Raw genomic sequence first — 12132 nt, 5'->3', positions numbered from 1 at the left:
AATTTTTGATGTATACAAAATATATAAATATGTATTATTAAATTTTTCAAATTCAACCTCTGTGTCCTCATATGTAGTTATGGCCCTGCTGGCTGCCAGTGTCTGGGACAACATTTAGAATTACACATGAGAATGGAAATGCAGCCCCGTCGGTTGCCATTGAGTGGCCATGACTAATACCTGTTCCTTCTCTTTCCATGGAAGCAGGAGTCTGTTATAATGAGAGAACTAGTGAAAGCTGACTGGGGTAGAAGGGACTTGGACACAAAGCACATGGAAAATAAATCCATACCCATTTGTAATAGTCACACAAACACAGGAGGTTGGTGACACCTTCACTTGGGAGGATGGGCTCCTGGTAATGGTTCGAGCGGAAAGATAAAAAATCCATTGTCTTTGTCTTGACCCATCTTTTTCTTTGTGTTCGTAATATTTTTCCTAAACCTCAACCTCAAATACTCTCCTGCAAAACGCCTCACCCAATGTGGTGTGGATCTGTTTTTTTCCTAAAGTATTTCTATTTACCTCCGAACTGGAATGCCTCAACTGAAGCTAGCTAGCTAACTAGCTACCAGCTATCAGTCAGATACCCTCTGCTAGCGGTCATCAGCTAACCTTTAGCTCGGAAATCTCTCGCCAGTTCGTACAACACATTTCAAACCAGAGCATACCGGACCGATTTTTCTCTCCATATTCCCGAATTCCTACCACAAACTCTGAACCTTTTCATCTGGATCATCACAGCTAGCTAACCGCAACCCAGGTTGACTACTCCTGGCTAACTTTTCCGTCCCGAAGCTAGCACCAACTAGCCTGGGGCTAGCCCATGCTAGACCCATCTCCTGGCTCACTCCTGGGCTACAATATCCGGATCCCTTCTACTGCCGGTACGGGGCACGGAACCCCACCGATACTCTACGACTGGAATACCGACATAATCTGCCCGAGGATTCCAACAGGCACCTCAGGCACGACGTCCGCTGAAGGCCCATGCTGCTAACCCTGCTAGGCCTGCTAGCTACCTAGAGCTACCTGGAACCCTACTAACTCCACGACTGGTCTATCGACGTCACCGCACGAAGAGGCAAAAACAGACTTACCCCCATCACGACGTCCCCCAAAGGCAAACTTGCTAGCCCTGGTCTACTAACTGCTAGCTTGCCTGCCCCAGTCTGCTAACTGCTAGCTTGTTTAGCCCCGGCCTGCTAACTGTCTGAATCGCTGTGTTCCCAGCCAGCCCAACCACTCACTGGACCCATATGTTCACTTGGCTACGCATGCCTCTCTCTAATATCAATATTCCTTGTCCATTACTGTCCTGGTTAGTGATTACTGTCTTATTTCACTGTAGAGCCTCTAGCCCTGCTCAATATGCCTTAACCAACCATGTTGTTCCACCTCCTACATATGCGATGACATCACCTGGTTTAAACGTCTCTAGAGACTATATCTCTCTCATCATTACTCAATGCCTAGGTTTACCTCCAATGTACTCACATCCTACCTTACCTTTGTCTGTACACTATGACTTGAATCTATGCTATCGTGCCCAGAAACCTGCTCCTTTTAGTTACTGTTCCGTACGCGCTAGACGGCCAGTTCGTATAGCATTTAGCCGTACCCTTGTCCAACTTCTCCTCTGTTCCTCTGGTGATGTAGAGGGTAATCCAGGTCATGCAGTGCCTAGCTCCACTCCCCAGGTGCTCTCATTTGTTGACTTCTGTAACCGTAAAAGCCTTGGTTTCATGCATGTTAACATTAGAAGACTACTCCCTTAGTTTGTTTTACTCACTGCTTTAGCACACTCTGCCAACCCAGATGTCTGAATCCTGGCTTAGGAAAACCACCAAAAACCTTGAAATCTCCATCGCTAACTATAACATTTTCCACCAAGCGAGAACTGCCAACGGGGGCGGTGTTGCAATCTACTGCAAAGAAAGCCTGCAGAGTTCTGTATTACTATCCAAGTCTGTACCCAAACAATTAAAGCTTCTACTTCTAAAAATGCACCTTTCCAGAAACAAGTCTCTCACTGTTGCTGCTTGCTATAGAACCCCCTCTGCCCCCAGCTGTGCCCTCGATACCATATGTGAATTGATTGCCCCCCATCTATCTTCTGAGCTCGTGCTACTAGGTGACCTAAACTGGGATATGCTTAAAGACTTCTCTGGGATATGTGGGACTCTAGCGTCCCACCTGGCCAAAAGCCAGAGAAAATGCAGAGCACCAAATTCAAATAAATTACTATAAAAATCTAACTTTCATGATATCACAAAAGCTACATGTGTTGTGAATCCAGCCAACATGTCAAATTTCAAAAAGGCTTTTTGGCGAAAGCAAACGATGCTAGTACCTGAGGATAGCACCATAGTAAACAAAGAGAGAAAACATATTTCAACCCTGCAGGCTCGACACAAAACGCTGAAATAAAAATATAAATCATGCCTTACCTTTGATGAGCTTCTTCTGTTGGCACTCTAATATGTCACATAAACATCACAAATGGTCCTTTTGTTCAATTAATTCCATCGATATATATCCAAAATGTCAATTTATTTGGCGCGTTTGATCCAGAAAAACACCTGTTCCAACTTGTGCAACTTGAATAGAAAATATCTCAAAAGTTACCTGTAAACTTTGCCAAAACATTTCAAACTACTTTTGTAATACAATTTTAGGTATTTTTCAAAAGTAAATAATCTATAAAATTGAAGACAGGATGATCTGTGTTTAATACAGGAAGAAAACAAACTGATGCTACCTTTCTGGTCACACGCGTATAACAAACAGTACACTTGAAGTGACCCTCATTTTGAACAGGGCTACTTCTTCATTACACAAAGGAAAAACCTCAATCAATTTCTAAAGACTGGTGACATCCAGTGTAAGTGGTAGGAACTGCAAGAAGCTCCCTTTATAAATCTGGATTCCCAATGAAAAACCATTGAAAAGAGAGTGACCAACAAAAAAAAAAAGTGTTTTCCTCTGGGTTTCGCCTGCTACATAAATTATGTTAAACTCACAGACATTATTAAAACAGTTCTAGAAACTTGAGAGTGTTTTCTATCCACATCTACTAATAATATGCATATCTCATCTTCCGGGGATGAGTAGCAGGCAGTTGAATTTGGGCATGCATTTCAGCCGGACGTGAAAATACTGCCCCCTGTCACCAAGAAGTTATTAATACCCCGGCCATCCTACAATCCAAGCTTGATGCCCTCAATCTCACACAAATTATCAATGAACCTACCAGGTACAACTCCAAATCCGTAAACACGGCACCCTCATAAATGTCATCCTAACTAACTCGCCCTCCAAATACACCTCTGCTGTTTTCAATCAAAATCTCAGCATTCACTGCCTGCATCCGTCTGCGACCAAACGACCACCCCTCATCACTGTCAAACACTCCCTAAAACACTTCTGCGAGCAAGCTTTTCTAATTGACCTGGCCGGGGTATCCTGGATCGACATTGACCTCATCCCGTCAGTAGATGATGCCTGGATAGTCTTTAAAAGTGCCTTCCTCACCATCTTAAATAAGCATGCCCCATTCAAAAAACGTAGAACTAGGAATAGATATAGTCCTTGTTTCACTCCAGACCTGTCTGCCCTTGACCAGCACAAAAACATCCTGTGGCGTTCTGCATTAGCATCGAATAGCCCCCGTGATATGCAACTTTTCAGTGAAGTTAGGAACAAATATACACAGGCAGTTAGGAAAGCTAAGGCTAGCTTTTTCAAACAGAAATGTGCATCCTGTACTACTAACTCAAAAAAGTTCTGGGACACTGTAAAGTCCATTGAGAATAAGAGCACCTCTTTCCAGCTGCCTACTGCTCTGAGGCTAGCAAACACTGTCACCACCGATAAATCCACTATAATTGAGAAATTCAATAAGCATTTATCTACAGCTGGCCATGATTTCCACCTGGCTACCCCTACCCCGGTCAACTGCCCGGCACCCTCCACAGCAACCCGCCAAAGCCTCCACCATTTCTCCTTTACCCAAATCCAGATAGCTGATGTTCTGAAAGAGCTGCAAAATGTGGACCCCTACAAATCAGCCGGGCCAGACAATCTGGACCCTCTCTTTCTAAAATTATCTGCAGAAATTGTTGCAACCCCTATTACTAGCCTGTTCAACCTTTCTTTCGTATTTTCTGAGATTCCCAAAGATTGGAAAGCTGCCGCAGTCAACCCCGTCTTCAAAGGGGTGACACTCTAGACCCAAACTGCTACAGACCTATATCTATCCTACCCTGTCTTTCTACGGTCTTCGAAAGTCAAGTCAACAAACAGATTACCGACCATTTCGAATCCCACCGTAACTTCTCCACTATGCAATCTGGTTTCAGAGCTGGTCATGGGCGCACCTCAGCCACGCTCAAGGTCCTAAACGACATCATAACCGCCATCGATAAGATACATTACTGTGCAGCCGTATTCATCGACCTGGCCAAGGCTTTCGACTCTGTCAATCACCACATTCTTATTGGCAGACTCGACAGCCTTGGTTTCTCAAATGATTGCCTCGCCTGGTTTACCAACTACTTCTCTGATAGAGTTCAGTGTGTCAAATCGGAGGGCCTGTTGTCCGGACCTCTGGCAGTCTCTATGGGGGTGCCACATGGTTCAATCCTCGGGCCGACTCTCTTCTCTGTATACATCAATGATGTTGCTCTTGCTGCTGGTGATTCTCTGGTACACCTCTACAGAGGACGAAACCATTCTGTATACTTCTGGCCCCTCGTTGGACACTGTGTTAACTAACCTCTAGACGAGCTTCAATGCCATACAACTCTCCTTCCGTGGCCTCCAACTGCTCTTAAACGCAAGTAAAACTAAATGCATGCTATTCAACCGATCACTGCCCGCACCTGCTCACCCATCCAGCATCACTACTCTGGACGGCTCTGACTTAGAATATGTGGACAACTACAAATACCTAGCTGTCTGGCTAGACAGTAAACTCTCCTTCCAGACTCACATTAAGCATCTCCAATCAATAAAATGTAATCTAGAATTGGTTTCCTCCATCGCAACAAAGCATCCTTCACTCATGCTGCCAAACATACCCTTGTAGAACTGACCATCCTACCGATCCTCGACTTCGGTGATGTCATCTATAAAATAGCCTCCCACACTCTACTCAACAAATTGGATGCAGTCTATCACAGTGCCATCCGTTTTGTCACCAAATCCCCATACATTACCCACCATTGCGACCTGTACGCTCTCGTTGGTTGGTCCTCGCTTCATACTCGTCGCCAAATCCACTGGCTACAGGTTATCTACAAGTCTCTGCTAGGTAAAGCTCCGCCTTATCTCAGCTCACTGGTCACCATAGCAGCACCCACTCGTAGCACGCGCTCCAGCAGGTATATCTCACTGGTCACCCCCAAAGCCAATTCATCCTTTGGTCGTCTTTCCTTCCAGTTCTTGGATGGCAATGACTGGAATGAACTGCAAAAAATCTCTGAAGCTGGAGACTCACATCTCCTTCACTAGCTTTAAGCACCAGCTGTCAGAGAAGCTCACAGATCACTGCACCTGTACATAGCCCATCTGTAAACAGCCCATCTATCTACCTAACTCATCCCCATACAGCATTTATTTATTTATCTTGCTCCTTTGCACCCCAGTATCTCTACTTGCACATTCATCTTCTACACATCTACCATTCCAGTGTTTCATTGCTATATTGTAATTACTTCGCCACCATGGCATATTTATTGCCTGAACTCCCTTATCTTACCCATTTGCACTCACTGTATACAGACTTTTGTTTTCTGTTGTTCTACTATTGACTATATTTTGTTTATTCCATGTGTAACTCTGTGTGATTGTATGTGTCGAATTGCTATGCTTTATCTTGGCCAGGTCACAGTTGCAAATGAGAACTTGTTCTCAACTAGCCTACCTGGTTAAATAAAGGTGAAATAAAAAATATATAAAAAATGAGTGGAATAGTTTCAAAAACGTTAAATGCATGGTTTCCATGCGTTTGATGCCATTCCATTTGCGCCATGTCAGCCATTATTATGAGCCATCCTCCCCTCAGCAGCCTCCTGTGTTACACAAAGTGCTCACAGGGAAAACATTTTCAGTCAATCCATTTGAACTGTGTTGGACACACAGAGGCAATTTACCTGACAGAATATGATGATATCATCATCAAATCAAATCAAATTGTATTTGTCACATGCTTCGTAAACTCTTGGTACAGGGAGTCAGTTGGAAATCAGTCGGGGGGCGCGCAACGAAGAAGAGGCGCACTTGCTAATTTTACTTTTCTATTGAACATACTTCTTTCCGTATGAAATATTATAGTTTAATTATATTTTAGGGTACCTGAGGATTTCATAGAAATGTAGTTTGACAGGTTTTAACAAAGTTTAGCGCTAGCTTTTTGGGTTCCTTTGTCTGCACTCAAATTGATGCGACAACTAAACAGACTTTTTGCAATATAAAGAAGGATTTTATCTAACAAAACGACCATGCATGTTGTGGCTGGGACTTTCGTTGTGGCTCTCAACCCCTTCATTTGAATATCAACCACCATAACCACTACTCTATTGGTTAGACAGAGTCAAAATGTTAAGGGGTACTTAAAAATTCACACACCAAAGACACGATTTCAGAGGTTGGAGAATGGTGTGGGGGCTTGTACTTCTTGGATCCATCAACCATTCCTCAAACTTCTTCTGATGACTACAAGCATAGATTATGAACCTTCAAAACCTACAATATAGGATTGATGTGTTTAGGAATGGGGGACGCAATTCGAAAGTTACATGTTTCCAATTACCAGCAAATAGACACTAGAAATGTTACACCATCATCATATTATTGTACATTTTTCCCTTCATTTGCCTACTACTGTTTCTATGCTATCATAACATGTGGTTTTTTTCAGGGTGACAAGGTATCAGAACGCTTTAGAATGGTCTACAAAGTATGCCCCCAGGTAAAAGTAGGCTTTTGCAGAGAAGGGTTATACTGTTACTCCACAACATAATATTTTATCACTCCATTAAAGTAATGATGGGCTGTCATTTGTCTTTGCTTATTTGAGCTGTTCTTGGCATAATGTGGACTTGGTCTTTTACCAAATGGAGCAATCTTATGTCACCACCTCTAACTTGTCACAACCCAACTGATTGGCTAAAACTCAAATAAATGAATTCAAATAAATTCCACAAATGAACTTTAATTGCGGCACACTTTTTAATTTAAATGCATTCCAGATGACTACCTCGTGAAGCTGGTTGAGAGAATCCCAAGAGTGTGCAAAGCTGTCATCAAGGCAAAGGGTGGCTACTTCGAAGAACCTCAAATATAAAATATATGTTGGTTGGTTTAACGCTTGTATTTGTTATTTCATAGTTTTGATGTCTTCACTATTCGTCTACAATGTAGAAAATAGCAAAAATAAAGAAAAATCCTTGAATAAGTAGGTGTGTCCAAACTTTTGACTGATTTCAGAGAGTTCTAGCTAGCTAGTTAGTTATATTTCTAGCTAGCTAACCTGTTTAGTTTGCTAATTTGCTTGCCAACTTTCCTACACTATGTGGTATGCTGCTAACTTGTCTTGGGTCACCCATCCCATTAGCAGGATCATTTATCAAAATCCGCTGAATTGCAGAGCGCCAAATTCAAATTAAATTACTAAAAATATTACATTTTTATGAAATCACAAGTGCAATATAGCAAAACACAGCTTAGCCTGTTGTTAATCTACCTGGCATGTCAGATTTCAAAAAAGCTTTACAGCAAAAGCTATCCAAGTGTTTATGTTAGGACATCTCTCTCAGCAGACAAAACATTACGAACAGCTAGCAGCAAAGTAGATTGGTCACGAAAGTCAGAAAAGCAATAAAGTTAATTGCTTACCTTGATAATCTTCGGATGTTTGCACTCACGAGACTCCCAGTTACACAATAAATGTTCCTTTGGTTCGATAAAGGTACGTTTTATATCCCAAAAAAAATCCACAGGCTCGTGCAGGTCATGACAGGCAGACAAAAATTCCAAATAGTATCCGTAAAGTTCGTAGAAACATGTCAAACGTTTTTTATAATCAATCCTCAGGTTGTTTTTACAATAAATAATTTATAATATTTCAACCGGACCGTAGCTTTTTCAATTGGAGAGAGAAAAAAAAATGTCTGCTCCAAGCTGTTGCGCATATGCAAAACTCTGCTGGCACCCAGCCAACCACTGACGCAATGTGATAGTTCTCGCTAATTTTTCAGAATAAAAGCCTGAAACTATGTCTAAAGACTGTTCACACCATGTGGAAGCCATAGGGAAAGGAATCTGGTTGATATCCCTTTAAATGGAGGGAAGGCATGCAATGGAACAGGGAGATTAGTTTCTCTTAGGCACTTCCTGGTTGGATTTCCTCAGGTTTTCGCCTGCTATATCAGTTCTGTTATACTCTCAGACAATATTTTGACAGTTTTGGTAACTTTAGAGTGTTTTTTATCCTAATCTGACAATTATATGCATATTTTAGATTCTGAGAAATAGGCAGTTTAATTTGGGTACATTTTTCATTCAGACATGAAAATACTGCCCCCTACACTCAACAGGTTAAGGTTGCTCTGTTGGTTGCTAGATACTGTAGTCAGCAAGATATTATTACAAGTATGCTGTTATGCTAATTTGGTCACAATTTCGCTAATTAAATATATTTTAAGTAAGATAAATCAGTTGTAGACAATTGGGTGACATTCATTTGGCTACCTAGTATAGCTAGCTAGCTACATCAAAAGTAAAAATAAAAACGTTTTGAAAGCTTGTTGCACTCTGTAACCCAACATAACAATATGCTCACTGTCAGGGTTGCTATGGTTTCAGAGTAACATGCTTCCCAAATCAATAAAGCCACACTACAGTTTTCCTGCTGTTCAATTGTTTTTCAACCCAAATAAATGCCTCTATTATTAAATGTGTGGCTCAAACATTCGGCAATAAATGTTGTTAAATTGGTAATAATAATATTTGTATGTGTATCCAAAAGTAATGGAAAGTAATCATATTACGTTTTTCTTTTTTTTTAGAGGGTGGATCAGCTTAATATTGCGGAAAGACTGTTGCTTCCATCAATGTAATTGTCTGCATCATTTCCAATCCCCCATATATATATTTTTGTAAATACAGTGGGGAGAACAAGTATTTGGTACACTGCCGATTCTGCAGGTTTTCCTACTTACAAAGCATGTAGAGGTCTGTAATTTGTATCATAGGTACACTTCAACTGTGAGAGACGGAATCCTAAACAAAAATCCAGAAAATCACATTGTATGATTTTGAAGTAATTAATTTGCATTTTATTGCATGACATAAGTATTTGATACATCAGAAAAGCAGAACCTAATATTTGGTACAGAAACCTTTGTTTGCAATTACAGAGATCATATGTTTCCTGTAGTTCTTGACCAGGTTTGGACACACTGCAGCAGGGATTTTGGCCCACTTCTCCATACAGACCTTCTCCAGTTCCTTCAGGTTTCGGGGCTGTCGCTGGGCAATGCGGACTTTCGGCTCCCTCCAAAGATTTTCTATTGGGTTCAGGTCTGGAGACTGGCTAGGCCACTCCAGGTCCATGAGATGCTTCTTACGGAGCCACTCCTTAGTTGCCCTGGCTGTGTGTTTCGGGTCGTTGTCATGCTGGAAGACCCAGCCACGAACCATCTTCAATGCTCTTACTGAGGAAAGGAGGTTGTTGGCCAAGATCTCGCGATACATGGCCCCATCCATTCTCCCCTCAATACGGTGCAGTCATCCTGTCCCCTTTGCAGAAATGCATCCCCAAAGAATGATGTTTCCACCTCCATGCTTCACGGCTGGGATGGTGTTCTTGGGGTTGCACTCATCCTTCTTCTTCCTCCAAACACGGCGAGTAGAGTTTAGACCAAAAAGCTCTATTTTCGTCTCATCAGACCACATGACCTTCTTCCATTCCTCCTCTGGATCATCCAGATGGTCATTGGCAAACTTCAGATGGGCCTGGACATGCGCTGGCTTGAGCAGGGGGACCTTGCGTGTGCTGCAGGATTTTAATCCATGACGGCGTAGTGTGTTACTAATGGTTTTCTTTGAGACTGTGGTCCCAGCTCTCTTCAGGTCATTGGCCAGGTCCTGCTGTGTAGTTCTGGGCTGATCCCCCACCTTCCTCATGATCATCTTACATGAAGCCCTGGACCGAGGGTGATTGATCGTCATCTTGAACTTCTTCCACTTTCTAATAATTGCACCAACAGTTCTCACCAAGCTGCTTGCCTATTGTCCTGTAGCCCATCCCAGCCTTGTGCAGGTCTACAATTCTACCCCTGATGTCCTTACACAGCTCTCTGGTCTTGGCCATTCTGGAGAGGTTGGATTCTGTTTGATTGAGTGTGTGGACAGGTGTCTTTTATACAGGTAACGAGTTCAAACAGGTGCAGTTAATACAGCTAATGAGTGTAGAACAGGAGGGCTTTTTAAAGAAAAACTAACAGGTCTGTGAGAGCCGGAATTCTTACTGGTTGGTAGGTGATCAAATACTTGTGTCATGCAATAAAATGCAAATGAATTACTTTAAAATCATACAATGTGATTTTCTGGATTTTTGTTTTAGATTCCGTCTCTCACAGTTGAAGTGTACCTATGATGCAAATTACAGACCTCTACATGCTTTGTAAGTAGGAAAACATGCAAAATCGGCAGTGTATCAAATATTAGTTCTCCCCACTGTATATATATCCATATACATACACATATGCATACATATACATACACATACCTATATAGATATACATACTTTTTTTAGAATATACCTTTACTATTCCCCGCAAACCCTACCACCCTTCCCCCAATTGGAGTAAACTAATAAACAATAACACTTAGGCCTTTGCACGCCCAATTTTTCAGTTTTTGATTTGTTAAAAAAGTTTGAAATATCCAATAAATGTCGTTCCACTTCATGATTGTGTCCCACTTGTTGTTGATTCTTCACAAAAAAATACAGTTTTATATCTTTATGTTTGAAGCCTGAAATGTGGCAAAAGGTCGCAAAGTTCAAGGGGGCCGAATACTTTCGCAAGGCACTGTATATTCATTTTACAGACCACCTATGTTTTAAATTGGTTATCTTGTTATTAGTCCCACCCTTCAGCCCCATTCAACCCCTGCCATCTGTCTCTCAACACCATCTATTTTGGATCGGACTGCCGATCGCCGCCGGAAACTCCAGACCGCGGACCGCCGCTGGAGACTCCAGACTGCGGACCGCTGCCGGAGACTTCGGACCACAGCTGGAGACTGTATTTCAGTATTATATATATGTATTACAGACATGTATTGCGAAACAACGCTACTGGCACCTTCTGGATAGAGTATTTTAACAAGGCCGAGTGGCTGACTACTTCAAGGTTTTGCAGTGTGAACACAATAAATATTGACTGCTGACACTCTGTACGGAGGTCATAAGTGCTGTCGGCAGGCAAACTTTTGACAATCCTACCAGTGTGTGAGCAATACGGATTTATATCCTACGCCAGTCCTTCCATTATAGTTCAGAAAGCTATCATTATCAGACACATTTAATGTCTGGTAGCCTATACCACATGCCCTAGGATGGAGAAATACATTTCTACAGATCACATAATTTACTTAATTTCCGGTGACTATGACAAATTAATTGGCCACATCGAGAAAGACAATATTTAAATATCTTAAATGCCTAATTATGTCTGTACCCTCCTTCACTCCCCCCAAGTCTGAACCGAGTGCACACCCAGACACAAATGCTAGATCCACAATCGGTGCTATGTGTGCACGCCTTAAGAACTGAGCATTCTGCTCTTTGGTACTTTTTTGATGGGGTCAGAAGGAAACCAGGCCACCAGCTTTTGTTTTCCGACCAAATTGACATAACAAGCGAAGTGGTATCAAATTACATTTCTCGAAATACGGAAAAACAATATTACACCGAGACCTTGAATTAGCCTCAAGAGCATCCGGAAATAAAATGCACTCTAAGTCGCAAACGATTGAATCAATGGACCAATGTTTTTTCTAAAGAAAGCGAAGACAGCCACTCCAAATTGAAGATCTTAAGGACAGCTGAAAATGGGATGA

Source organism: Oncorhynchus clarkii, chromosome 25 (assembly GCF_045791955.1).
Source record: "Oncorhynchus clarkii lewisi isolate Uvic-CL-2024 chromosome 25, UVic_Ocla_1.0, whole genome shotgun sequence".
Classification (NCBI taxonomy): Eukaryota; Metazoa; Chordata; class Actinopteri; order Salmoniformes; family Salmonidae; genus Oncorhynchus; species Oncorhynchus clarkii.
This window is presented reverse-complemented; position numbering follows the sequence as displayed.